The sequence below is a fragment of the Mugil cephalus genome, chromosome 17 (assembly GCF_022458985.1).
Source record: "Mugil cephalus isolate CIBA_MC_2020 chromosome 17, CIBA_Mcephalus_1.1, whole genome shotgun sequence".
Lineage (NCBI taxonomy): Eukaryota > Metazoa > Chordata > Actinopteri > Mugiliformes > Mugilidae > Mugil > Mugil cephalus.
Window position 1 is genome coordinate 22,314,920 of NC_061786.1, and position 25,426 is coordinate 22,340,345.

At 40.3% G+C, this 25,426-nt stretch overlaps 1 long non-coding RNA gene across 1 annotated transcript in view; it reads right to left on the reverse strand.

Annotated features, from left to right (window-relative positions):
- The window catches only part of LOC125023985, a 37,432-nt gene extending 34,723 nt beyond the window's left edge, over nt 1–2,709 (reverse strand). Inside the window, exon 1 of the long non-coding RNA XR_007114688.1 lies at nt 1,858–2,709. This is a non-coding gene — a long non-coding RNA (uncharacterized LOC125023985). The remainder of the gene's footprint in view (nt 1–1,857) is intronic.
- Nucleotides 2,710–25,426: the final 22,717 nt, after the last annotated feature.

A 25,426-nucleotide genomic window follows, 5' to 3' on the forward strand; every position in this document is an offset into this window, starting at 1 on the left:
CTTTTGGATAAAAACAACAAGATAAGATATCTGTGGAGACAGATTTAAGCTCCCACATGACGCACAGCTTCAAGAGAAACCATAATTCATATCGACTTTTTTTTCCCCCGTCACTGCAGCAGATTTACACCTGATTGTAGGTGACATTCAGTTTTTTTTCCCCACTTTATTGACTTTTCTTTACTAAAAGGCAACACGTGGGAGGAATAAACAGCATTTGACCGTGCACACATTAACGGCGCTGACTGTGAAAACCTTCCAAATGATTCTGTGAGGCGATAAAAAGGTTTTGACAGCAGCTGCTCACAACCTTAACAGGCGGGAAAAAGGGAAAAGTGAAACGACGGCGCTATAAACACGCAGATTTACACCTGCTGGTTAAGGAGGCTGGGCCGCTGATTGGCAGGAAGTGGGACTCACTGGGGACTATTGTTGAGAGGCGCACATGCAACACAACACAACACAGCACAGCACAGTCCATCCTGGACAACATCAGCCCCCCCTCCACCTCCATGACATCCTGGAGGGGCCGAGAAACAGCAGCCGTTAGCACGGTTGATTTCGTTGGTGTGTTATGTTATATTATATTGATGTCTGTGTATGTTTGTGCACAAGCTACTGGACACTCGATGAATGAAGTATTTTTCTATTCTATCCTATTCTGAGCTCACTCAGGTTCTCGTTTAAAGTGTTTGGTTTGGAAGATTTTAAGACAACAAAGTTGGAGAAAATATGGAGAAATGTGGAGGAAAACGTGCAGCAAAAAGCCCCAGAAACAATTAACCCCGCGACTTAACCAGATTGCACCTTTTCAGCCCTGTATTACTCTATTGTTTATTCTAGAGCTGCAACAAATGACGGAAATAATTTGGTCTAAAATGTGTTGGAAGAGAGTGAAACGCCTGTAGGCTTAGTTAGTATTAAAGCTTGCATGCACAGACTTTATTCTCTGGTGTTCTATATATCAAATTGATCAATTTAAAGTTTAGTTTTCTGTACGTATCTAATGTTTACTTCCCTTTATCTCCTGTGTGCATTCCTCTTGAAACTGCTGCAACACTGACGTTTTCCCCACTGAGGGATAAATAAATAGTATATAGAATTATCTTATCTTATCCTAAAAGTTGTGAACAGTTAAAATTGGTACATGCCCACTGAGTTTCCCTCCTTTCATGACAACAACTAGCTGACTTTCTTTATGATTCATTGTCTCCTCTCGTGTTTAAACCTCTTATGCTTCCAGAGAACTAAACATCTATTCTGTTCTCTACAGAAATAATCACAATATGTTAAATACAAATTAATCCACATCCACATCAACTTTTTATGCATCAAATTAGGATTTTCAGCTGAGTAGTGTCCTAATTCAGAATCACTTGAAACAGAAACAGTGAAGAATCAAGTGTAAACATCAGTAAGTTATGTTACTTCAGTATGAATCCATATTTCATGCTTATCGTGTCAGTTTTCGGCTGCAGCTACAGGTGATTTCAGGCCTGTTTGCCTGAGGAAACCTGACTTTGATAAGAAGTTTACAAGGATTCAGATTTGACCAACAGATTTTTTATGCACCGTTGCCTGGATTAAAACCTTCACTGACTCCTGCAGTTGTGCAAAACGAGAACCAAGGGTCAAGACAAACAAACAACAATGTGAACACATGCATGTGGGAGGTCATGTTAAAACAATGCTGAGAGAAATTCTGGTACAGGAACAGCCTGTTAATGCTGACCTCAGTATCACAACAACAATGAATTAAACCAGCTCCAACACAAACAGCAGCTCTGGCAGTAAACAGCTGACCTCTGAAATCATAACAATTCACACAAGTGCACTAATAATAAATGATTTTCTTACCTTTACTTTTATTTATCCGGGTTCTTAGTTTAAAGAAAAAAAAATGAAGTTAATAGCTAAAATGGAGCTAACGAACCTTGTGCGCTCAACTCACTTAAACAACTGCAGCTAACGAAACTAACTTTAAGCTAAAGGAGCGGAATGTTAAGCTAACGAAGCTAAAGTTGAGCTAACGAGGCTCAAATGAAGCCAACGTGACGTTCAGGTGCAGGTCAAGCTAACGAAGCTACTGCTAACCCTGCTTTAAGCTAACGTAACACTTACAACAAGGCGAATGTTAAGCTAACAAAGCTAACCTCAAATTTACGTTCAACTAACATTACACTTATTAACTAAGCTAACTTTAAGCTAACTTTAAGCTAACATAGCTGGCTAAACTGATGCTAACGTTCCGCTCGCGTTAAGCTAACTCTACGCTTACGCCAAACTAGTAAAGCTAACGTCAAGCCTAAAAGCTCATTTTAAGCTAACTTAGCTAACGTTAAGCTAGCAAAGCTAGCTAGTTAAAATTAAACCGACGCCGGTTGTGCCTCTTAAAAGTTTAAGTTTAAGTTGATAACTTTGGATCATTCTTTCAGAAACGCCAATTAAGACACCTGCTGTTAGAAGCAGACAGCCCATATGAATCAATTAACCAATCAATGGGAATAAAAAGGGTAATAATGAAATCTAGCTTCAGTATAAAGTGAGTGATGCTTGTTTTAATATGTGTATAGAACTAATAATAAAATACATTAATACAGGAATTTATCTAATATAATGGATAATATTGTGTAGAAGATTTGTTTTATTTATTCATGGAAATGTCTGAATATTTATTGAATACTATGCAGAAGGATCGAGGAATAATGTGCACACTATTCAAAGTATGTAAACAAACATTATCGTTTGAGAATTGTGTATATTATAAATACATTTCATGGTGCATTGTACTGTGTATAAATAACTCTTAATAAATCTCAATAAATAAATCTTAAGAACATCCAGGTACTGATTGGTAAAGAGAGCTGATCTCATATATACAATAATTAATACTTTTGCACATTTCTATTCGCATTGCCTACTATATCTGAAGAAAAGGAAAGAGTATATAGAACCTTATCATCTTTTAAAGGAAGACGTATTTGTTTTCTTTGTGTTTACAAGTATGTGAAATTAGGTATAAGTTAAAATCTTTGAGTGATCATACAGAAAGTTTGAATATATTACAATCTGAATTACAATCTACTAACTAATAGTCCACTTCAATCATTATTGATTCTAGGTGCCGTTCATGCAAACATCATTTTCTTTATTTTATAACTGTGGGGGTTTTAAGAAGTTAAATAAACCTGAGAGCAACAACACATAAATATTTGGAGCAGGTAGTAAGATCAGACTAGTGACTTAGTTTATTTAACCCTGCTGCACCTCCTCCTCCTCGCCTCCTCGCCTCCTCCCTCCTCACACTCACCCTGCTCCCCCCCAGGGGAACATCCGGCAGGTTCAGTGCACATTTCCATGATAAGAGTGGAGATGACAGCCACAGGAACATAAACGGCTTCTGTTTGCAAGAAACATCAATCACGACCAAGAGCTTCCTCACAGGTGGCGCTGACCTCTGGTGACCCCACTGCTCTTCCATTCTTCCTCCTGGTTACTTCCTGTGTGTTTGTTTGCGTACAACCTATGTGGTATTTACACTTAAACCTGACTGTTGCTCTTAGACGACATCTGAGGTCCAGTTTGTTTAGCTTTTATCTGCAGGGCCAGACTTACTCCTGGCTCTGCTGCAGAATATTGACAAAGGATGCATCTAGATTTGGCTTCGATAGACTTTTTAAGAGTTGGAAACGACTTCCAGCCACAAGCTGATGCTGCTAAATTCTCTTAGTGACTGTGGCAGATAATGAACCAGTCTCTCTTTATTGCTGGAAGTTTACTTGGCAGTTGCTCCAAAATGCAGCAAGTGCTTTGCCAAATCTTTTTTGTTTTTTTTCTTTCCAGACCAGAAAAGAAAGTAAGTGGATGCTGTTATTTACTGTTTCCTGGCTCCGCAGAAACGTTTTAAGTGGATCAGGAAACATTTAAGGATCATATCTGTGTCTCAAGAAACACATGCATGGCCGCAAATGAATTTTCAGATAATTCAACAGATCAATATTACTTTTCTGGCGATGTTCATTAACCTGTGGAGTCAACTTCCTTGGAAAACTGAGTAAGAAGGAGTAAATTATAGATAATTTAGCATATTTACTTTTCAAATGCATTTACATACAGTTAGCATGGTGGCGTTAACACACGTCCGTGAAATAATGTCAGACCTGGACAATCTGAATACAAGGGACCTGTGTTAAAGTGACTAAACTGACCTTTATTATTATCCATCCATTATCTATCACTGGTTATCCTGTAGTTGGTTGTGGACCAACTCTGCTAACTTTCCAAACATTTTGCAAACATTTTCATTTTGATGGAGCATCTTACATAGATGTTAGTTGATCACTAAAAGGAGGAGTTTGAAAGTTCAGTCTTTACTTTAGTGGTCAGGATCCATCTTAACTTCTTTAAGATAAGATTAAGATCTTTAGGTATTTGGGATCAGTAGAACCTAAGAAGTATATAAAAAAAACATCAAGTTTGAACTGGAAGTAGTTTTTGAAAAAAAAAATGATGTGAACTCAAGGATTATTTCACTGTACATTACAGTTTAAATCCCCAATGTGATCCCAAAAAAATATATAAAACTGTTTATTTTAATGCAAAAGCAGAATTGGAAACGATGAAATCCCAACGTCCTCGAGTACTTGTAAGTTTGTTAAATTTTCACGTCAAATCAAACTAGAAAAGTTAATAAGCATAAATAAACAAAGTGTATTGACCCTTCGCTACCAGGACATGGCAGACAAACGTGTCTCCTTATGAGGACAACAGGTCTAAATGAAGCAGAATAAGCTGCAATAAAACCTAAAACATAACGTCCCCATATGAGGACGCAGGGTTTCAGGAGGTTAAGAGTTACCCAGATTTATTAAATCGTAGGTTTTCCTTCCGTGTTTGCAAATAATTTGACTAGTAAAGTCACAGAGAAGTGAAGCTGCAGCCTCCTGCTCCAAAGTGCTCAGCAGACAACACACAAGCATCGTAACACAATTTTAAAAATGGGTGAGAATCTCATTTTGGATTTAAACTTGTTTTAATATTTTTTTTCGCAGAAGCATCGACTTGCTAAATTCCTATTCAGTTTATGCAAATCCCCCCCCAACAATAGCTAGTGTTGCAAAGTGTTGCACACTGTGAAGCGACGTGCCGGCGCCCAAAGCAGCGCTCCCTTCAGGTTTCACAACGCTGTAGCTGCACGAGTGGCTTGACACCAGGGAGGCAGGGATGAATAATAGATGTGTGTTACTTCACCCAAACGGATGAATAATTCAGAGAGGGGGCACGGAGGGAGTGTGTGTTTGTGGGGGGGAGGAAGGGGGGAGGCGATGGCCGAGCTGCTGCACGCCGGCATGAGTTTCATCTAAAAATACAGACTCACATGTGCTGTAACGACACATCAGGCCACATCCGCGAGACAATGCACGGGCTCACAAAAAGACATGCAGATGCACTCAGCTACCTGCGAATGTGCAGCTGGTAACACAAAGCAGAGGCACTCGGGGGGGTTTCTCCCCGGATTAAAGACGCCCAACAGAAAGAGCAGAGAAAGGCAGAAGACACTGTGGAGCGGGATTAAAGAGCGAACATCTAATCCTCTGGCCAGAGAGGCGCACGTCCAGGCCACAGAGGTTTCAGAGTTTTTTCTGTTTGTGAACGATGGTGACGCGTTGACCTCAGAACTGATACGCCAGCACGACTTCCTGCTCTATTTTTAGGAAAGCTAGCAGCACTAGCTGAAGTCATGCATATTTAAGTGTCTCAGCTGGCCAGTTTAATTTGGTGTGAGGGCATAAAAGCACCTTCTCAAACCTGGCGTCCCTCAGATGATTTAAGTTCTTCTTCTTCTTTTGAAGGAAAACCCCACGTCACTGTCCTCCACTTCCTTTCCTTTCATTTCTTTCAGAATCAGAGTCAGAATTTCTTTATTGATCCCAAGGGAACTTTTCGTTACAGCAGCTCCTACTCAAAGTGAACCAGAGTTCACTGGAACAAATGTTGACAATAAGAAGAATATGCAGAATAAACACATATGTACGAGTACAAGTGAACATGTGTTGATTGTAAGTTTTTGCACATGGAGTCCAATAAATATATAAAGAAATCCATACATCCAGTATATGACAAGAAAGCGAACATGAGTTATTGCACAATCTCAGTAAATTGTGGCCGACCAGTTAGTGTCGTCATGGACTCATCGTTCGCTTTGTGAAGGCCTGATGCATCCGTCTGGTGTCTGCTGCCCTCAGCCTTCTGCTCGTAGAACATCCTGAGCGTCTCTGGTTCTTCCTGAACCGGGCGTCAGTCCAGCTTAACGTCAGCGTGAACCCCCAGATACTTGTAATCCTCAGCGACCCCCTGGATCAGGATCTGAGAGTCTGTGAGTCTCTCCAGGGTCTTCGTGATGTGGGAGGTTTCTGGTCCTTGGAGTCAGTGGAGGACGACTTCCCCATCACAGACTCAGGCTCATGTTAAAGACACGATGAAGAACTAAACAGAGCTGGTTCTGAGCATCCTGGGGCTGACCCCTTTCCTTTCCTTTCCTTTCCTTTCCTTTCCTTTCCTTTCCTTTCCTTTCCTTTCCTTTCCTTTCCTTTCCTTTCCTTTCCTTTGTAGTTGTAGTTGTTGCTGTGATTCGTTCGTTGCTTGTTCTAGTTGTTGTTTTTCCTGTCGACTGACGGGAGGAAAATTTCATTTCTGCAAGAAAAACTCATCCTTCAACCTGTCACCAGAAAACATCATCAGCATTTAGCTCACCTCCACCTGTCCTCTCCAAACTCTCCTCCTCTCCTCTTCTCTTTCTTTCTTTCTTTCTTTCTTTCTTTCTTTCTTTCTTTCTTTCTTTCTTTCTTTCTTTCTGATCTTTTCTATTTTTGTTTTCTTCATCTTATGTTATTTGTCCTTTAATTTCCATATGTTATTATTCTCATTTCCTCTTTTCTTATTCCCCTCCCCTCTTCTTTTTTCCTTTCCTTTCATTTCCTCTCATTTCCTTTCCTGTTCCATCCATTCCCTTTGTTTCCTTTTTCACTCCCATCTCTTTTCCTTACCTTTTCTTTGTTCTCATTTCCTTTTTATTCTTTTTTCACATCTCTTCCCCTCTTCTTCCTTTCCTTTCTCCTTTATTTCCATTTCCTCTCCTCTCATTCCATTTCCTTTTTCTTTTCATTCTCTTTCTTTTTCTTTCCTTTTCTTTTATCTCATGGTTGAGTGACAGGTGTCTGATGAAGAACGATGATATTTAGGAAAAGTCCCAGTCAGGATTTGAACCTGTGTTGTCATGTAAAGAGAAACTGAACCTCCTCCTCTTCCTCTTCCTCCTCCTCCTCCTCCTCCTCTTCCTCCCCCCCCCCCCCCCCCCCCTCCTCTCTGATGGACCGTCTCGTCCTCTGAAGGTCAGGGGAAGATTAATGAGCTGATGGCTGACGGAGGAAACGTCGCGTCCGTCCCGTAACCATCATCATTTCCTCTTATCTGCTCAGCGGGAGTCAGTCTGGAGGACATACCTGCCTTTCACCCTCCGTCTCCCACCGGGGACAGAGGGACACGCCCCGTCCTCACACCAGACCAGCTATCACATTTATATTCACTACTTCTTAAAGGATTCAGTCATTTTAAACCACAACTATATATTTATCTCCACGTTCCCTCGTCTCTTCTGCTCAGTTTCATTTCTACTTTCATTTCTACTTTCATACTTTAAACTCACAAAAAATCTGAAAATGTAAATGAGTTCCTGGAATAGAATTCCTACATAAATATATGTATGACAGTAGAAGTACAAATATTATTCCCTCCCTCTCAGATTATAATTTATTATCAATTATTTATCACAGTTCATCCTTTTATTTTCTTATTGTTACGCTAAAAATAACAGTTATTAAATAAAAAATAAAAATAAAAGTCAATATTCTCATAGTTGTATGTTCTCTGACTGAAGCAGCTCTGATCAGGTTCAGGCCACAAATGACACAAGAGACACAAAATCACTACAAAATACAACAATATGACAATAAAGAGTCACAAAATGACTCAGAGTGACCAAAAAAGACACAAAATCACCACAAAGAGACAAGAAAAAAGGCACAAACTGGCTGTAGAGAGACACAACTCTAACATGACACAATCTAATTCTCAAAGACACAAAATCAACACAAGACCATGAATAGACAGAAAAAAAAACAAAGACACAAAACAATATGACAATAAAGACACAAGAACTCATGACAAACTAAAAATGAGAAAGTTTTAACAAATGTTGTAAAAAAAAAAGAGAAATTAATTATAGATCATAGATCAATACAGAAATACATAACACCTAAATGTGGAAAAATAACGAATAAACAAATAAATAAATAGATGCATAAAAAAATCACCAAATACAAATAAATAAAATGTATTAAAATAAATATAAAATTAAATATATAAAATACAGGATAAATATATAACACATAAATAAATAAATAAATAAATACATTTAATATATAAATATAAGCAAATATGATCAAATAAAATAAATAAATAAATATAAATTAAAAAGATACATAAAATATCCCAGCAGTACAAATAAATAACTAACTAAATAAAGTTTCCTGGCGTTTGCAGGGTCTCTGTGCCCCCCTCAGCCTGTGAATCCAGTTTACAGGTCAAACCCTGGATCGTGGCCCCGTTAGAGTCACGCTCCACCGACGCTCCGAGCTGCAAACCCCCCCCCCCCCCCTTTAAATCACACAAACGAGACTCACATGCATGTGTGGAGGGGAGGAGAGTGAATAGTGGAAACCATGAGCGAGCGCTGCCTGGAGACCACACGGCCTCCGTCCTCCGTCCTCCACCCAAACTCTAATAGGCCCATTAGTCACAGAAACAGACCAGGAGTGATTAGGAGCCATCAGGCTGCAGAGAAAGACCACGGAGGGGGGGGAGGAGGGGGAGAAAGACAAGAGGGGGAGACAGAAAGAGAAACGAGACGGCAAAGACCAGAGGCTGAGTCCCACACACAGCTGCTCTATTATTATTATTATTATTATTATTATTATTATTATTATTATTATTATTATTGTTGTTGTTGTTGTTATTATTTTTATCAGTCAGCACTAAAAGGTTAATGACGTCATTCAGAGCAGGACAAATCAGACCTGGACCACGCAGGACAACGCAGCATCATGTATCGACGCCAGCATCTTTCAACATGGCCGCGGTTGCCGTGGCGACGGAGAGCATTCGTCGACCTCTGGTCGATGTGATGGAGGTCGAGGGAGGAGAGAAAAAAATAAAATGTAATTAATTAATTTAAACACGTTTAAACTTTTAGGTTCAGCTCCGTTCCACTTTTTCTCTTCGGGAAATATTCTGAGGTTTGTCCACACCGATCAGCCACAACATTATGACCACCAACATTTAAACCATCTTGTGACGATTCAGTGTTCTGCTGGGAAACTTTTGGACCTGGTATTTATTCATGTGGATGTGACTTAGACATGTAGCCCCCACCTAGACCAGATCAGCCCTCCTCCTGACCTCCCCACCCCATAGCAATGACACTCCTTGATGACAACCTGACACACACATAAAAGCTCTTTAGGAACAATTGAACAGCACAAGATCTCAAACCGATCAAGTCTCTGTGGAGAGGACCCTCCCCTCAAAGACCCCCCATTAACACCCCCCCCCCCCCAGAAGGCCCATGTCCATCCTCTGATGAGTCCCCCCCAGGGAGACCTACACGATATTAGGACGGTGATTTAATGGGATCGGTCATCAATCACCAAACAGAGACGTCGTCTTTTTTTCTCTTTGCAGATGTTCACGTTCATCCGGTCTCATTTTACCGACTGTATCTGGACGAGCTCTGAAATCAAAGTATAGAAACAGGAGATTCTGAGGTGTTTTAATTTAATACTCTTCATAAACAGCCTTGTCCTGCAAAGAGAATCCCCAATAAATCAAAGTGGGAAGTCCTCATGAACTCCGTTTAAGTTCTTCATTGTGGTTCCTTTCGATGTCTGAGTGCGTCTCAAAGTGTTAGCGAGCGCTCGCAGCTCATCCCTCCCTCATCACGGCGAGGCAGTAAGTGGACGGCGAGTAATCACTGTAAACATGATCACAATAATAATGGCGGTAATTGCCTCGGCTAGCGCTGCCAGCAGCCTCTCCAAAGCCCTGTTTGTTTTCTGATCCCTCTTCACAGGAGTCATTTTGGTCTAATGGTGCGTTTAATCTCCCTCTTTCTCCCTTTCTACTCTCCGCTCTCTTCCTCCGTCTCCGTTCCCTCCTTCTCTTTGTCTGTAATGGAGCATGCGACGGCGCTAAATGGAGATAATAGCGACTCCATCTTTGTGGCTAAGAGGGTAATTTGCTAACTCTTTGAAAAACATAATTCTCGTAAGAGAATAACGGAGGTGATTGTTCCTTTGTTTGCTCCGTTTGTCCCATCGAGAAAGGCTTTCACCGTCGTGTTAACTGTTTTATGATTGAGAAGGAAAACAAATAAAAACATTGACACCTGATAATGGCGACTGATCCGAGAATAATCAAAAAGAACGACAACGCTTTAAAGAGGAGGATAAAACGAAGGGCGTCTTTTGAAATGGAGATGAACGAAGATAAAATGTGGAACCAGATATTTACATTTTGCTTTAATTTAGATCCAACCTGCAGCAACTGATCTGAATAATAAACTATAAACTATGGAAACTCAGGATAAAACTGTAAACTTGAACCTTCCACAGGAGTGGTCCACCAACAAACATCACTCCATCTTAGTGGGAGAGGAACCAGAGGAACCAGAGGAACCCAGGGGAACTTCTAAGCAGCTAAAGGCCTCTCTCACATTGGCTGATGTTCATGTTGATGAATCCACTCAACAACCAAAGACACTGCTCTCTGTCCACAAAGAACATGTGGGACAATGTTTAGTGAACAGATGAGACCAGAGTAGAACAGTTTGGTTTAAATGTTTGGAGATGAACCAACACTGCATTCCAGCATCAGAACCTCATCCCTCCAGGACACATGGGGGCGCTAATGTCCTGGTTTGGGCCTGTTCTGCTGCATCTGCTCATCATTGATGGACCAATGAACTGTGAAGGAAGGAAGGAAGGAAGGAAGGAAGGAAGGAAGGAAGGAAGGAAGGAAGGAAGGAAGGATGGATGGATGGATGGATGGATGGATGGATGGAAGGAAGGAAGGAACGAAGGAAGGCAACTGGGCATGGAGGAAGGAAGGAAGGAAGGAAGGAAGGAAGGAAGGAAGGAAGGAAGGAAGGAAGGAAACTGGGTCATAGAGGAAGGAAGGAAGGAAGGAAGGAAGGAAGGAAGGAAGGAAGGAAGGAAGGAAGGAAACTGGGTCATGAAGGAAGGAAGGAAGGAAGGAAGGAAACTGGATCATAGAGGAAGCAAGGAAGGAAGGAAGCAAGGAAGGAAGGAAGAAGGAAGGAAGGAAGGAAGGAAGGAAGGAAGGAAGGAAGGAAGGAAGGAAACTGAATCATGGAGGAAGCAAGGAAGGAAGTAAGCAAGGAAGGAAGGAAGGAAACTGGGTCATAGAGGAAGGAAGGAAGGAAGGAAGGAAGGAAGGAAGGAAGGAAGGAAGGAAGGAAGGAAGGAAGGAAGGAAGGAAACTGGGTCATGGATGAAGGAAGGAAGGAAGGAAGGAAGGAAACTGGGTCATGGATGAAGGAAGGAAGGAAGGAAGGAAGGAAGGAAGGAAGGAAGGAAGGAAACTGGGTCATGGAGGAAGGAAGGAAGGAAGGAAGGAAGGGAGTAAGGAAAGAAGAAAGGAAGGAAGGCCACTGGGTCATGGAGGGAGGAAGGAAGGAAGGAAGGAAGGAAGGAAGGAAGGAAGGAAGGAAGGAAGGAAGGAAGGAAGGAGAGGAAACCAGTGGTTCTGTTCTGGACCAGGTTCCTCCTGATCAGCTGTTTCCAGAAACATTCATTTAAAAGCTCAGAGCAGAACAGATGATTCAGTTTCTTGAATAAACAGAGAATCGTAATCTTCTGGTGTGATTCTCTCTTTATCTACTTTCAGTTCATTTTGAGTCATTTTTATGCAGAAACTTAGAAAATCCCGACGTTTAAACGCATCATTGAACTGTTTCCACTCTGAAGTCAGAAATAGCTGAAAAACACTCGTGAACACATTGAACTCGATGGGATCTGAACGCCGCCGCCGCGCTAGCTTAGCTAAAATAAAACCCACCCCACGCTGCCTCTGTGATTGCTGAAGTGATCTATTCATCAAACCAAAACTTTCCACTGAAGCTCAGACCAGAGAATATTTCACATGACGGATGTTTGACTTTATGTCTTGAAGGCAGCGTGATCCAAGCCACTGCAGTAATTCAGCATTTCCACTTAATTACAGAGAACATAATTGAACAGCTGAGTAAATGAAAAACCACACTGTGCAAGATTTGTTGGTTGTTGGGTTTTTTTTTTTTTGGACCCTGACCTGAATAAAAGACTCAGGTCAATCAATATACTTGATGAAAGTGTCTGGTCGTAGCCCAGTTTTCTAGAAAAAGACGTCCTATTATTCTGCAGAATCCTCCAGAGCCAGAATCCTTCTGACACGCTGACAGACCAGTTCCTGTTTCCTTCAACCCCCCCAGGGAGGAAACGTGTCCCTAAGTCAATTTAGATCCGCCGACATCTCCTCCTCGCCTCTTCAGTTTTTTTTTTTTTTTACATTCGTCTGATACATCTGAGGCCTGAGAAGACGAGTCGTGGGAACGCTGCTCTGTCACAGATGGCACCGCCGAGCGCATCTGAGAACATCATGCTCCGCTGAGGAAGCGTCAAATTGAATTTGTTGGAGGAAAACAGGTGTGTGTGTGACTTAGATGCTGTCGTATTAACACACACACACATATATGTGTATATTTATATATATATACACAGCTCTATATACAGCTCTGTGCAAAAGGTTTTTCTTATGCTTTCAAAAATGGAAGTGTTAATAGTTTATTTTTATCAATTAACAAAATGTACTGAATGAACAGACGAGATATTTAAACAACCATCCTTTACCTTCCAGAAACCATCAATTCTTCTAGTTCCAGTGCACAGGGGGGTCGTGTTGGGGCGGAGCTAAAGCAGCCTGGGCGTTGAGTCCCGCCCACCTGTCAGCTCAGGCTACCAGCATGTTTAATAATGCTGTAAAGTTGTTGTTTTTTTAACGTGGGGGTCTATGGGGATTTTTTCCCTTTTGGTGCCTCTAGTGGCCACTTGATGAACTGCAGTTTATTTGCACTTCCTCATGGGCTTCATCGTCCCAAACATGTTGGAGAACTAACCCCAGATCTTCCTCAAATCCTCCTGTATCCTGATGTAATCCAGACTCAGTCCATGATGCTGAGACCAGGGCTCTGGGGGGGTCATGCTGTTCTTGTCTCCTCTGAAGATAGTTCTTAATGACCTTGTCTGGATGTTTGTGCTCTTTGTCCTGCTGCAGAGTAAATGTGGGGCCAGTCCTCCTCCTCCCTGATGGTGTTGATGGTGGATCAGTATCTGCCTGTATCTCTCAGCATTGAGGACCATTGATCCTGACCAGACTCTCCAGGAGCCTCCTCCATGCTTCACTGTTGCCTGCAGACTCTCATCATTGTAGCTCTCTCCAGCCCTTCAGTCAACAACCTGACAAATACTCCACATGTTGCCTCATCGGTCCAGATGTTTCCTATGTTCTGGTTCATAGTTGAGTCTCTTGGTCTTGTTTCCATGTCAGAGGGATGGATTTGTAGCTGCAGCTCTTCCATGAAGACCACTTGTGTCCAGACTTGTCCAGACAGTAGATGGTGAACCTGGGTTCCATTAACATCCATGCAGAACACTGAGTTGTCACAAGACGCCTTAAATGTTATTTATTTCTCATGTCAATGGTCATAATGTTGTGGATGATCAGTATATATACTAGAACCCAGGATTCCAGGAGAACGTTAATCAGATCGTCTTCACTGGTTTCTGTTCTTAATGTTACAGTTGATCATCGTATAATTACTGTCATTAGTTTCCAACATTTCCCAGAAAACACTGGGTTTCGTTTTGAAGCAGAAGGAAAAACATCAGTGACTTTTCTTCTTCTTTTCTCATCTTTGTGAACTTTCTATTTGAAGACGTGTCATTCATCTTGACGAGCTGTCGCACAACACAAAGCTGAGGTGATCAGTGTTTGATGAGGGAACAGACAGAGGGTGAAGCCACTGAAAGAAACGTTGTGGGTAATGACTGCATCAGGCTGTAATCGCAGCCGTCTGTGTCAAATATGAACAAACACCCTGGACTCAGCGCAGCCTTTTATTCTGCTCTGGATGCTTCATTTGTTGACCAAGAATAATAATAGAAGTATCACTACTCTCGTACACTGTTCTGCTAGCTATAACATTAGCATTAATCCTACTAGCCTGAGCTTTTGTTTGGTATGCATTTTCAATTTCTCTAAAAACTAAGCATCGTCTCAAAGTGGTTTTTGGAAAAAAAAAAAACACTTATTCAAGTGTGAAATTTGATGAGGTTTTTGTATCTTGTCCTCTTTTGTCATCTCATTGGCTGCAGAATGAATTTGCTGTCATGTTTTTACACCAACTAGTATCTCGTAGGTTGTTAATATAATGTTCATGAATGTTCAACAGTCTGAGAAGTTTCCTTTTAGTTATTTGACACTATAAAATCCAAGATGGCAGCCGAGTCAACTTCATCATTTTATGTCATTGTATATCGTATATTTTATGTAAATCTGGGCTTGAATGTGAGATACTTGCATATTTCCCACTCTGACGTCTCAGAAGCTTAATTCTTAGTCACCAGAGAGCAAGTTTTCTGTCTAAGGCTTGTGTGATTGAGGCCTAGTTTCCCTCTGGACTGTATAAAGGCTGGAGCCTTGCAAGAGCTAGCCTCCAGCAGCCCTGCAGAAGCTAGCCTCCAGCAAGCCTCCACCTCCAGCTAGCATCAACAGCCCTGCAGAAGCTAGCCTCTGCCTCCAGCTAGCCTCTAGCAGCCCTGCAACAGCTAGCCACCTAGCTAGTGTGTTCTTAATTGTCCCGACTTTCTCAGGCTGCTGTCTTGGCCAGGCTTCCCTTAGAAAAGAGGTCTTTGTATCTCAGCGGGATCAACCTGGTTAAATCGAGGCTAATAATAAAAACAGGATGTGAGTAGGGATTGAATGACTTTGGGTTTTTTAAAGTCAACTAAAATGTGATGAAAGTCGAGTCGACGTTGACTACTGGATAACTGCTGTCAGACATAAATGCACAGTAGAAAGTTAAAAAAAACGCTAAAAAAAATAGTGTTGAAGGCACATTAATAGTGTAAATTAAAAGAGTTTTAGAGAGATGTGCAATGTTTACACAAGCATGTGTAATAGTGTAATTATGTGCAACACAATACAGGATTGAAATTACCATCCTCAAAAGCCTACGATGCAGCAAGTAAACAAAAAAATTTAAAGAAGAAATTGAGATATGCAATGTCATCATGTGCAACAGTGACAATGGGAAATGTGTCGTACAATCATGTGGAATCTTGTCTAATGGTGGGTATATGTGTAGTAGAACAATAGTAGCAATAGTAACAAATGGAATTTGCAAGATATCCACCAATTCATTATAGAAGCATAATGAATTCACTTGAAAAAGAAATTTTGTAAGTAATATTTCTTTTTTTTCTCCCCCCGTTTTTCAGATATGCATTTATTTTATCAAATTCCCTTGAAACTCACTCAAGAAAACGAGTGCAAAAAACATAAGAGACAGGAAAAACACGAGAAAAATAAGGTTTAAAAAAAGAACATACCAAAAGAAAATGATAAAAAATAAAATTTCTCAGAAAAACAGAGATAATTAGGCCAACAAACAAACCAAAAAATACATTACTTAGAAAAAGATGTTTAGTTACCTTTTCTTTTTTAAATGAATGCAATACGCTTCTGTATTTCATTGTAAAACTGACTAAATCTCAGAAGGTACGGCTCAGACTTTGGCTACAAACTCATGTGATGGCGCCGCATATATCCCAGATATACTAGCATCTGTTTGACCAATAGGAAAGAGTGGAGATTTTTTTTTCTACAGTCTATAGTTTATTCAAGTTACTGGTATGTAGAGAAACCGAACAACCAGCACAAAACAACAACAACTAATTATTGCCTTAATCAGACTTTAACTGGACACTTAAGTGCATGTTACGTTACTCTGAATAATATAGTTCTCCTCTATCGATTTTCTCTGCCATGTTTACGCCTTAACTGGAGTTAAACTAGACCAAAAACATCCAAGAAGGGATAGCGCCATCTTATCTGAACCAGAAGTGTCGCGCACAGTATGTATGAGATGAAAAAAGCTATTATATTAATAAAACTATTATCCATCTGGTTGTTGTGCTGCATGAACGACTCTTCTTTACTCTATGATGTAATAGATCAACTGTAAAGTTTGACCTATTGACACTGACAAGAAACACAACGCCACCTAGTGTTCGTACTGACCGGTTCCTATTTCAAAGTTCATTTATTTTTTCTCCGTTTGGTTCCCCTGATCTTTCTCTTTAATCTGCGGCAGAGTTTCCTGGACGAGAATTCAGGCGTCTGAAGAGAGCAGCCAAATTACAGTTTTCAATTTTCCTTCCATTTCAGGGGACGGCAATTTCTTTTCAACTCTCCGGGTTCCTATTCTCCATCTCCCACTGAAAGATTTTTATCGACGTCTCCGTCTTAATTCACCCCGGCCAGATAAAGTCTTTGTGTGCGTAAAAAAAAAAAAAAAATATGAAGCCATTTCCTCTGCGAGAAGTGCAGATTTATTTAATTACCGTGTGAATTTAATCAACCAAGCAGGAAAAAAAAACAACAAAAAAAGCAAAAAAAACGAAACAGTTGTAGATGTTACATGGAGGCAGAGGGATTCCCGGCCTCACACCTCGTTTGTATTCAGGGGATCGAGCAGCCGGTTCAATACGTGTCAAGATTAGCACGCTCCCGCGAGTAGGCCAATCACGGTTCACAGTACATGACTTGCCAAGCTGAATCACCCAATCCCGAAGCGGACGCGAGGCTGAGTGATGAGGCGGCAGTTGGGATCTGACATTTGTGTGTGTGTGTGTGTCTGTGTGCGTTTGTGCGGATTCGCTTCCTTTGTGCATTTTTTTTTTGTTTTTCTTACAATTTGTTTTTTCTTCCTCCAATAAATTTTTTATGCGTGCGTTGGAATATTTCTTGACGTGTGTGTAAATGCGTGAATGCGTGTGTATTCGTGCACATATGTGTGTGTGTGTGTGTGTGTGTGTGTGTGTGTAGTCTGTGTTATCTGTATGTGTGTGCATGTCTTGCTGCCTGTCTTCCTACAGATGGTACGTGTCACATGGCGAGCGGACAGGCGTGGAGAGGCGGGGGAGGAAGGTGTGGACTGACGGGGGTTGTGCGTGTGTGTGTGTGTATGTGTGTGTGTGTGTGTGTGTGTGTGTTTGGGTGGAGGGGTGGGGGGGTTATGGTCATTTTAACGTGAGTCAGCTTTCCGCCGACCTTCACCATACGACTGATGTCTGATGTAGCCGGAGGAGGCCTGCTTCAAAAGGCCTTATGAATATTCAGCGTTTCCTCCACCAGGCAATCCATCATTCATAAACATGCCTTCACAGCCGGATGGAAGCGTGTGTGTGTGTGTGTGTGTGTGTGTGTTTCCTATTTTTGTCAAATGTGCTCATGGCAATCCTCCCCGGTAAGAATGGTGAAGTATTCAGGTCATTTATCGAAGTACAGTATTAATTAAGCCGCAGTGTAAAAATACACCGTTGTAGACGCTCTGATATTAAAACTTCTAAACTTTCTCCAAACAAGAGGAAGAAACTGAAACTTAATAACTCAGTTACGTTGTGCGTTTTGCTCTCATATTATCATATTAATAAATTTTGATATTTCAAACTCAAATTTTATGATAACTCAGTTTTTATACTGTATAACCTAAATAGATAAGATAAGATAAGATAAGATAAGATAAGATAAGATAAGATAAGATAAGATAAGATAAGACTTTATTGATGCACTTTGGGGAAATTCAAATGTTTCAGCAGCACAAGTCAGAAAAAAACAGTGAGCAGGCACCAAACAACATCAAATAGGCAACAAAAATACATTGTTACAATTAAATCCTCTTCAAAAACACCCTAAAAAAGCATGTTATTAGATTTATTTCTTCTTTAGTTCGTTAACAGCTACAAGGACAGAATATTTTAAAAGGCTCATTACTACTGAACATACATCACTTGTGCTTTTTCCGTTTTTGTTGTTGGGGGTGGAAATCTACCCTCTGCAGCTACTTCTTAAAGATTTTAAGACTATGCCATCTTTAAATCTCAGATTTAATTAAAGATTAATCCTGTTTCCTTATCTCTTTTGCATGAAACTCCTCAAAGATGTCATGCAGAAATGATTCCATTTATTATGTTAAACTCGAAAGAGAGAAAGAGAGAATCGCTTAACGTCAGAGATAACGATCTAACAGAGTAATAAATAAATAATAATAATAATAAAGTCTGATGTTTCATTTGTCTCCACTGGAATCAACACAGTCGGTGCCGAGAATATGAGACGACGTGAAGTGAAACCGGACGCGAAGCAGACAGACGAGCAGGCGGCGAAGCAGCTGAGTCACGTGCGAAGACTCGTGTGACTTATAGTTGTGGAGAGTGTTGTGTCTCTGATGTTTATGTATGTGACACCGGGTATGAGTCTGAGAAGGTTAATGTGGTTTGTGCAGCGAGTGTTTTATTTAATTTGTGTCCGTGACGTGGATGAGTCCTGACGGCGTGCAGAGAGCTGGCACCCGGCCGTCCTCTCCTCCTCCTCCCAGCCCTGTCGCATACGCTGAACGTATCCTCCTCTCAGGTCCGTGTTCCCCGGTCCGACACATGCACAGACTTTCCATCCTTTAACCCAACCATCCCGACCAGAGGCCCGACCCAGACCTAAGGGTAACGAGCATAGACTGTATAAAAACTGGATGCAATGACAGACGTAGCAGTTTAAATATGTTTAAATATGAATATGAAACCATAATTGTCTCTGTTTCTTCATTTTATCTTGGTAATATTTAATTTATTTATTTATTTTTTTGTCCCCAGATTTCCACATCAGCAACACGGGGCCATGCAAACCTGTTTTACTACTAGTGGGGGATTATTCTACAATATTTACTCATCATCACAGTAAAATAGGCCATTCTTAGTAAATCTAATGCATTAATTCCTCTCTCAACCAGTAGGAAATGTTGTTTACACATCATAGATAGATAGATAGATAGATAGATAGATAGATAGATAGATAGATAGATAGATAGATAGATCTTTATTAATCCCAATCAACACCCTACATAATATACAACAGGAAAAACGCAATATACTATATTCGTGTTATTTACAGAATTATGCATGAAAAAAAATACCGTGATGTACATTTCTGGTTAAACCTCCCAGCCCTAATTAGCGGTTGCACAGCAAATATTTGGATCTAGGAGCATTAACCACGCCCACTTCCAATTTCTGACCAATCACAGAATAATAACCTGAAACCACATGAGAAAAAAGTTTATGTGTCAAGAACAAAGTTTTTCTCAGAGTGTAACAACCTTAACTCTATTATTGCCCATATATTATTCCCTGAATTAATGTCATTCACTCCGAATCCATTTTTTTTTTTTTAGGTATTTATATAATACTTATTAATCTTGACACAGTTACACTAACCATCTGAACCAAGTGTCCTGACTCTAAAACCAACCCTCAAACAAACACCCAGACACTGAATCCTTAAACCCTTAAACTGTTTTAAATCTCCCACACAGTTCATATTCACACGAGCCTCCTCAAACAGAAGCTGAGAGTTTCCACTTTAGTGTAGTGTCCAATTATCTTATTTTAAATTGAGTCTGCTGGAGCACGGAGCATTAAGAACAAAAGCCGCCTCCTCACATCCTTCCAGTCTGGAGCGTATGAGGCTGAGCTGCTCTGCTGCTGCCGGAGTCTAGTAAAACACTCTGGTGGCTTGAATCTGACGAGGCAGAACTAATGTCCAATTTCAGCTGGAGTCATGAAAATGTCGGCGTCTCCATTTGTGGACCTCGAGACGCTCATTTAATTAACTTGAAAATCTGATACGCAGTAGGAAAGTGTGTTCTCCATCTTGAATTAACTGTTGTTGGAGCTGCAGGAGTTCATTTTCCACTTCTGCAGAGACAACCTGACAATTTTCTTTCAATTTAGCGTTATTATGGGTAAATATAATGGGATTTCTAAAGTTGCTTCCGTATGATTTCATTATGTTTGACTCTTATTATTGCTTTTTTTACTGCAGCCAGAGGGGATTGGGTGTAAAAAAGTTAAGTTCACTGACTTTACACAAGTAACAAATGTCCAAATTAGCTCATTTTCTCCATCTGCAGGAACAAATTGAATAAAACAACAAGAGAAACTCAAGCGACGGCAGAAATCACGCACATGTTGGTAACGATAATTAGGCTGAAGGTTATTTAGCGACTTATTCACGTTTCAGGCTAAGCTAAGCTAACAACTAGCTTAGCTAACAACTAGCTAGTCGACTAGCTGTCAATAACAGAACTGGGCACAGTGCTCTGCTAGCCAAGTTAGCTACGGTCAAAGTAAAAACAAACTAATGTGATGCTAATGGAAGTTAAGTCTAGCCCACAGACTGTAGAAAGAAAAAATGGCCGACGTGTCTTCATTTCCTCCTTTGGGATAAAGTGAGGCTAAAATTTTGATGATTTTGCGAATTTGGAGTCTGAGCAATAGTGTCAAGAGTTAGTGTCTGGTTAATTATTATTATTATACTATTTTTTATGGATTCAGACTCAGTAAATGTTAACTATACGTTGATGCCTTTTTGCCAAACAGAGCTAATGTTGCTTTAGCTAGCTAAGTTAATTACCTTAATAAAAGTTTAACCTCAGATCACTGAGGTCGGTTAGCACAGTTTACAGTGTTTTCAATGGCAACTGTCAGTCATCATGATGTCACATCCTGTTTAATAGTGACGTATGTATTGATACTGAAATATCGATTTATACAGGCTAATAGTTAGCTATTTACTGCTATCTTTATTTCTTTTTTACTTCCTTTCATTTGGAAATGTAATGTAAAGAGTCATGCACATGATATGTAACGTAGCCACTTCTGTAAATTAAAGTCTGTGAGCCCCTTGGGAGCCCCCTACTGGCCTGGAGCCTCTTGTCTGTGAGTATTCAGTCTCGTCCAAAGCTGTCGGTTCCAGGATGTAAAACCGTCTCGTAATGTGTCAGCAGTTATTAACCCGAGTGTGTTTCTGCCGACAGCCTTTGTACTCGCTGATTAGAGCGATTCCGCCGCTGATCAAAGAGGACGATAATCGAGGAGGATGAGGTCCAAGTATTTCCGTCCGTCCTTTTATCCTCTCCCTAAACATCGGCCGAGCAAACTTTTGGTGACACATGCAAATGTTCTGTTCAGATTAAAAGCTCCTCCGACTTCAAGTGAGCTCAAATCGGCACATTAAAGACGATGTGATGAAATGTGATTTGAATAAAACATCGTTGAGCAGTTGACCCCAACACTCAGATGACGGATCTTATTTGATTGATTCAGATTCCACAAGAAAAACTGTCTGAATCCACCAAAGACAAAAAAATAAATTCTGAGTAATCACGACTTATCGTCTCATTAGTTCTGAACATTGTCTCTGTGAATTATTGATGTCACAGATTCAGAGCCGGAGGACGAGTGTATCTGCTTTTCATACTGAACACATATACAAAATGTTCCTTGCGGAATATTTATAAGCCTAAGTGTTATGTTATGTTTTTATTTATTTAAAAAAGGACATTGCACATTTATTATCTTCACAGTAAATGTCAGTGTTAGCAATGAGGCTAATTTTTAACTGTAGTCCTTCTGGTAAGATGTTTTAAGAACAATTATCATAAAAAAATCAAAGATGTTAAAATAGCAAAGCAAAAACAGGCATTAGCCGTAAAAGCTCAAAGCTAAAAGAAAAATGCACCAACCAGAACAAGATGCAGACTATAAGTGCAATATGCAATATGTTTATATATATAAGAAACACAAAGGAAACCAAACAGGAGTTGTAATAACTTGTATTTCTATTATAATTATTATAAATTCACATTAGTCTTATGTCTGTTAATAGATCTTTTGACCTGTTTTTACTTTCATCTGATCATCTTGGGTTTTAATAACTTTACGTCTTTGATCTGTATTCTACATGTTTTTATACGACATGTTCCTGTTTTTTTTTAAGGCGCTATATAAATGAAATAATGTGTTTTCTTCATATTTACCGTTCAGGTATGAGCTTATAGTGATGCTTATAATTAACTCCATTTAAGAGGGAAACCAAACTGTGCAGGGCTCAGCTTTTCATCAACACTAAAGTAAAACTGCTCAACAAATATCAAATGACTCGCTTTCTTTTTTTATTATTTGGGGGGATTCCCTGTTCCAGGAAAAGAAGAAAGAGGCTAAAAGAAGGAGTGGAGATGAAAGGCGGTGTCAAGCCTTTCAAAGATCACTCATGTGGCTTCAGATCTGTTGACTGAAGTTTTGACTGAAGACGCCTGGAATCACAGGAGAAAGAAACCTTTCATCGGGTTTTATTTCTGACTGTAAATGCAGTCGTGTGCTTGTGGGAGGTCTGAAAACCAGTCGGTCAGATCACGGAGGCCTCGCGGTCACTTTTAACCTTTAACCTTTAGCCTTTAACCTTTAACCAGCCTGGTCTCTATCATTATTATCATTATCATTATTATTACTATTGGCATCATTTCTATGGAGACTAAATAAAAAGATCTGATAAGATAAGAGCACTACATCTACTGGAAATAGAACAGAAGAAGAAGAAAAAAGATGAGGGTGAGAAAAGAGGGAGAGTGAAGTAGGAGTAGATGAAGGAGGAGAAGAAGGAGAAGATCAAAAAGAAAAATGAGGATGAGGAAGGAGGCTTGGAGGTGGAAGAGGAGCAGAATAAAGGGATGGAGGAAGGAGGAGAAGGAGAAGATTAAGGAGGTGGAGAAGAAGAAAGAAGGAAACTGGAGTTGAGGACTAAATGTCCTCATTGATTCCAGCTCTGGTTCATCTTTTGTTTTTCTGTTCCTGTACCTGAGGTTTTCACCCTACGTGTTCAGACAGAACGGATTTATTCCAATAACCAAGAGAGAAACCAGCGACGTTAAAGCGAAGGATTAGAGGCAGAATGGGTCTGAAGGAGGAGAATTAAGGGATGTTCTGCTGCTCCTGATCAGGACTAACTCTCTAATCTCCAGTCATACATGAGTCACACTGGATGGACTCAGACTGGGTGTTTCCCCCGCGCAGGGACAAATATTGGTTTTTATTATCCACTTAAAGAAAATGTGGTAAATTAGATTTGTACGGGGGCTCCCGAGAGTTTGGGCCTGGAATCTGATGGTTTCATTTGCTCTGGGTGGTCTGCAAAAAAAAAAAAAAAAAAAAATAAAAAAACAGAAAAGGTTAAACCAGAGCAACGTGAAGCTTCAATAATAATGATTCCACCTTTAATTCACTGAAATATATTTTTAAAGGAATCCAGGAAGTTAGTTATTCAGTATTTCCATCAGAACAGCTGATTGATTTAATTAAAGAGGGATGAGGTTTAATTTAATTTAAAGAAGCACATGAGGAACTTTATTCTTCTTGAACATTGAGGAGCTACTGATGAATTAATGCGTCGCTTCCTTGACTTCAGACACGGAGTTAAGAAGAAGAACAAGACGAAGAAGATGATGATAAAGATCAAGAAGAAGATGAAGAACAACAAAGAACAAAGGAAATAAAAATAACATGAGCAAGAATAAGAACAAAAAACAGAGGAAGAAGAACAACAAGACGAAGAAGAACTAGCAAAAAGATGAGGGGGAGAAGAAGACGAGAGGAATATGAAGAAGAAGAAGAATTTGAAGAAGAGGATGATGGAGATGAAAACAAAACAAAAACAAATATGAAGACACTGAAGACGTGATGAAGATGAAGGAGAAGATCATGAAAATAAGACTTAAATAAAAACAATAACAATAAAATAATTTTATTTATAGTGACGTTTTCAGCAACAGATCTCAGAGGGCGACAAAAGGAAAAAATATCTCATTTTGGGGAAAGAGAAATAAAAACAAGATAAAACATCTAAGAACCAAAAGTTCTGCTAAAAAGAAATGTCTTAAGACCCTTTTTTAATACAGTCAGTGGGTTGTGGTGCCTTCAGGGAGTCAAAGGAAGGTCTGGGCTCCCATGGTCCTGAGTCTGGTTCTGGTCTGGTTCTGGTCCTTTGAGGCATGTGGGTGGGTGAGGAGGGAAACCTCACACTCTATCCTGGTGGGTGGAGGATAAAAGCTGCAGGCTCTTACAATGAGAAGTGTGTTACAGTAACGAAGGCTCGGATCAGTTCTTCAACCTCTGAGACGGAGAGAAAGGGGTGGAGCCTGGAAACGCTCCAGAGGTGATAGAAAGAGGATCGATGGTTGAAGCTTTGTGATGACAGAGGGATGGATGGATGATGGTTCCTACCAGAACCAAAATAAAACCACATGTTATGATTGATGACTCCAGGATGATGTGTTTCTGTTTACGTTCATCTTATCTCACGTTGAGTCACGTTTCCATCTGTGTTCAGTGTCTAGTTCAGACATGACACCACGGCGTCAGCTAAGAGGCGTTTAAGGACACAGTCACGGGACGGGAGGAACGGATGGAAACGAGTGTGTTTGCTGCTCTCGTCACTAATTAGCTGAGCTGCTCTGTGATTAGACGACGGGACGGGGGCTCGTAAAAGCCTGAACTCACGCTGAACAGCAAAGTGAAACGCTGAGAATGTCTCACAGAGGATGTTGTGTCGCTCTCTTGTCCCCGTCAGCGTGAAACAAACACAACTTTAATTGAGGAAGGTGACGGGTTAAAGCTCATTTAAAACCGTTTATCGTTCCTCTGGTGGTTTATGGGACGCAGCAGCTTCTGGAACCAATCACAGAGTAAACGCTGCATGATGCAATATGTCATTTTCTTCTGGTTTCATTGATAAAAGTTGTTATAGGATTCAACCAACAACTTCTTCTCATTTTTAACTGTGTTCCAACTTTAATTCCTCCAGAACTAAACCACTTAGAGAGATTCTGACTTTTGAGATAGAAACTTCAGAGTCTTGTCTTTAAAAAGAGACCGAGACCATGAATGAGCTGCAACATGTTCATCAACAGCGTTCAGTTACTTTAGTCATAGGTATGTTTGTTTGTTTTTTTGCAAAAAGCCTGAAATTATGAGCTGTTAACTAATCCATGCATCGTTTTCTCCTGCACAAATGCAAACTTTGCAACATCTAAACCTCTGAAAGTGAATCTGTGCAGGAGCATAATCAGTTCCCAAAGCTTGAT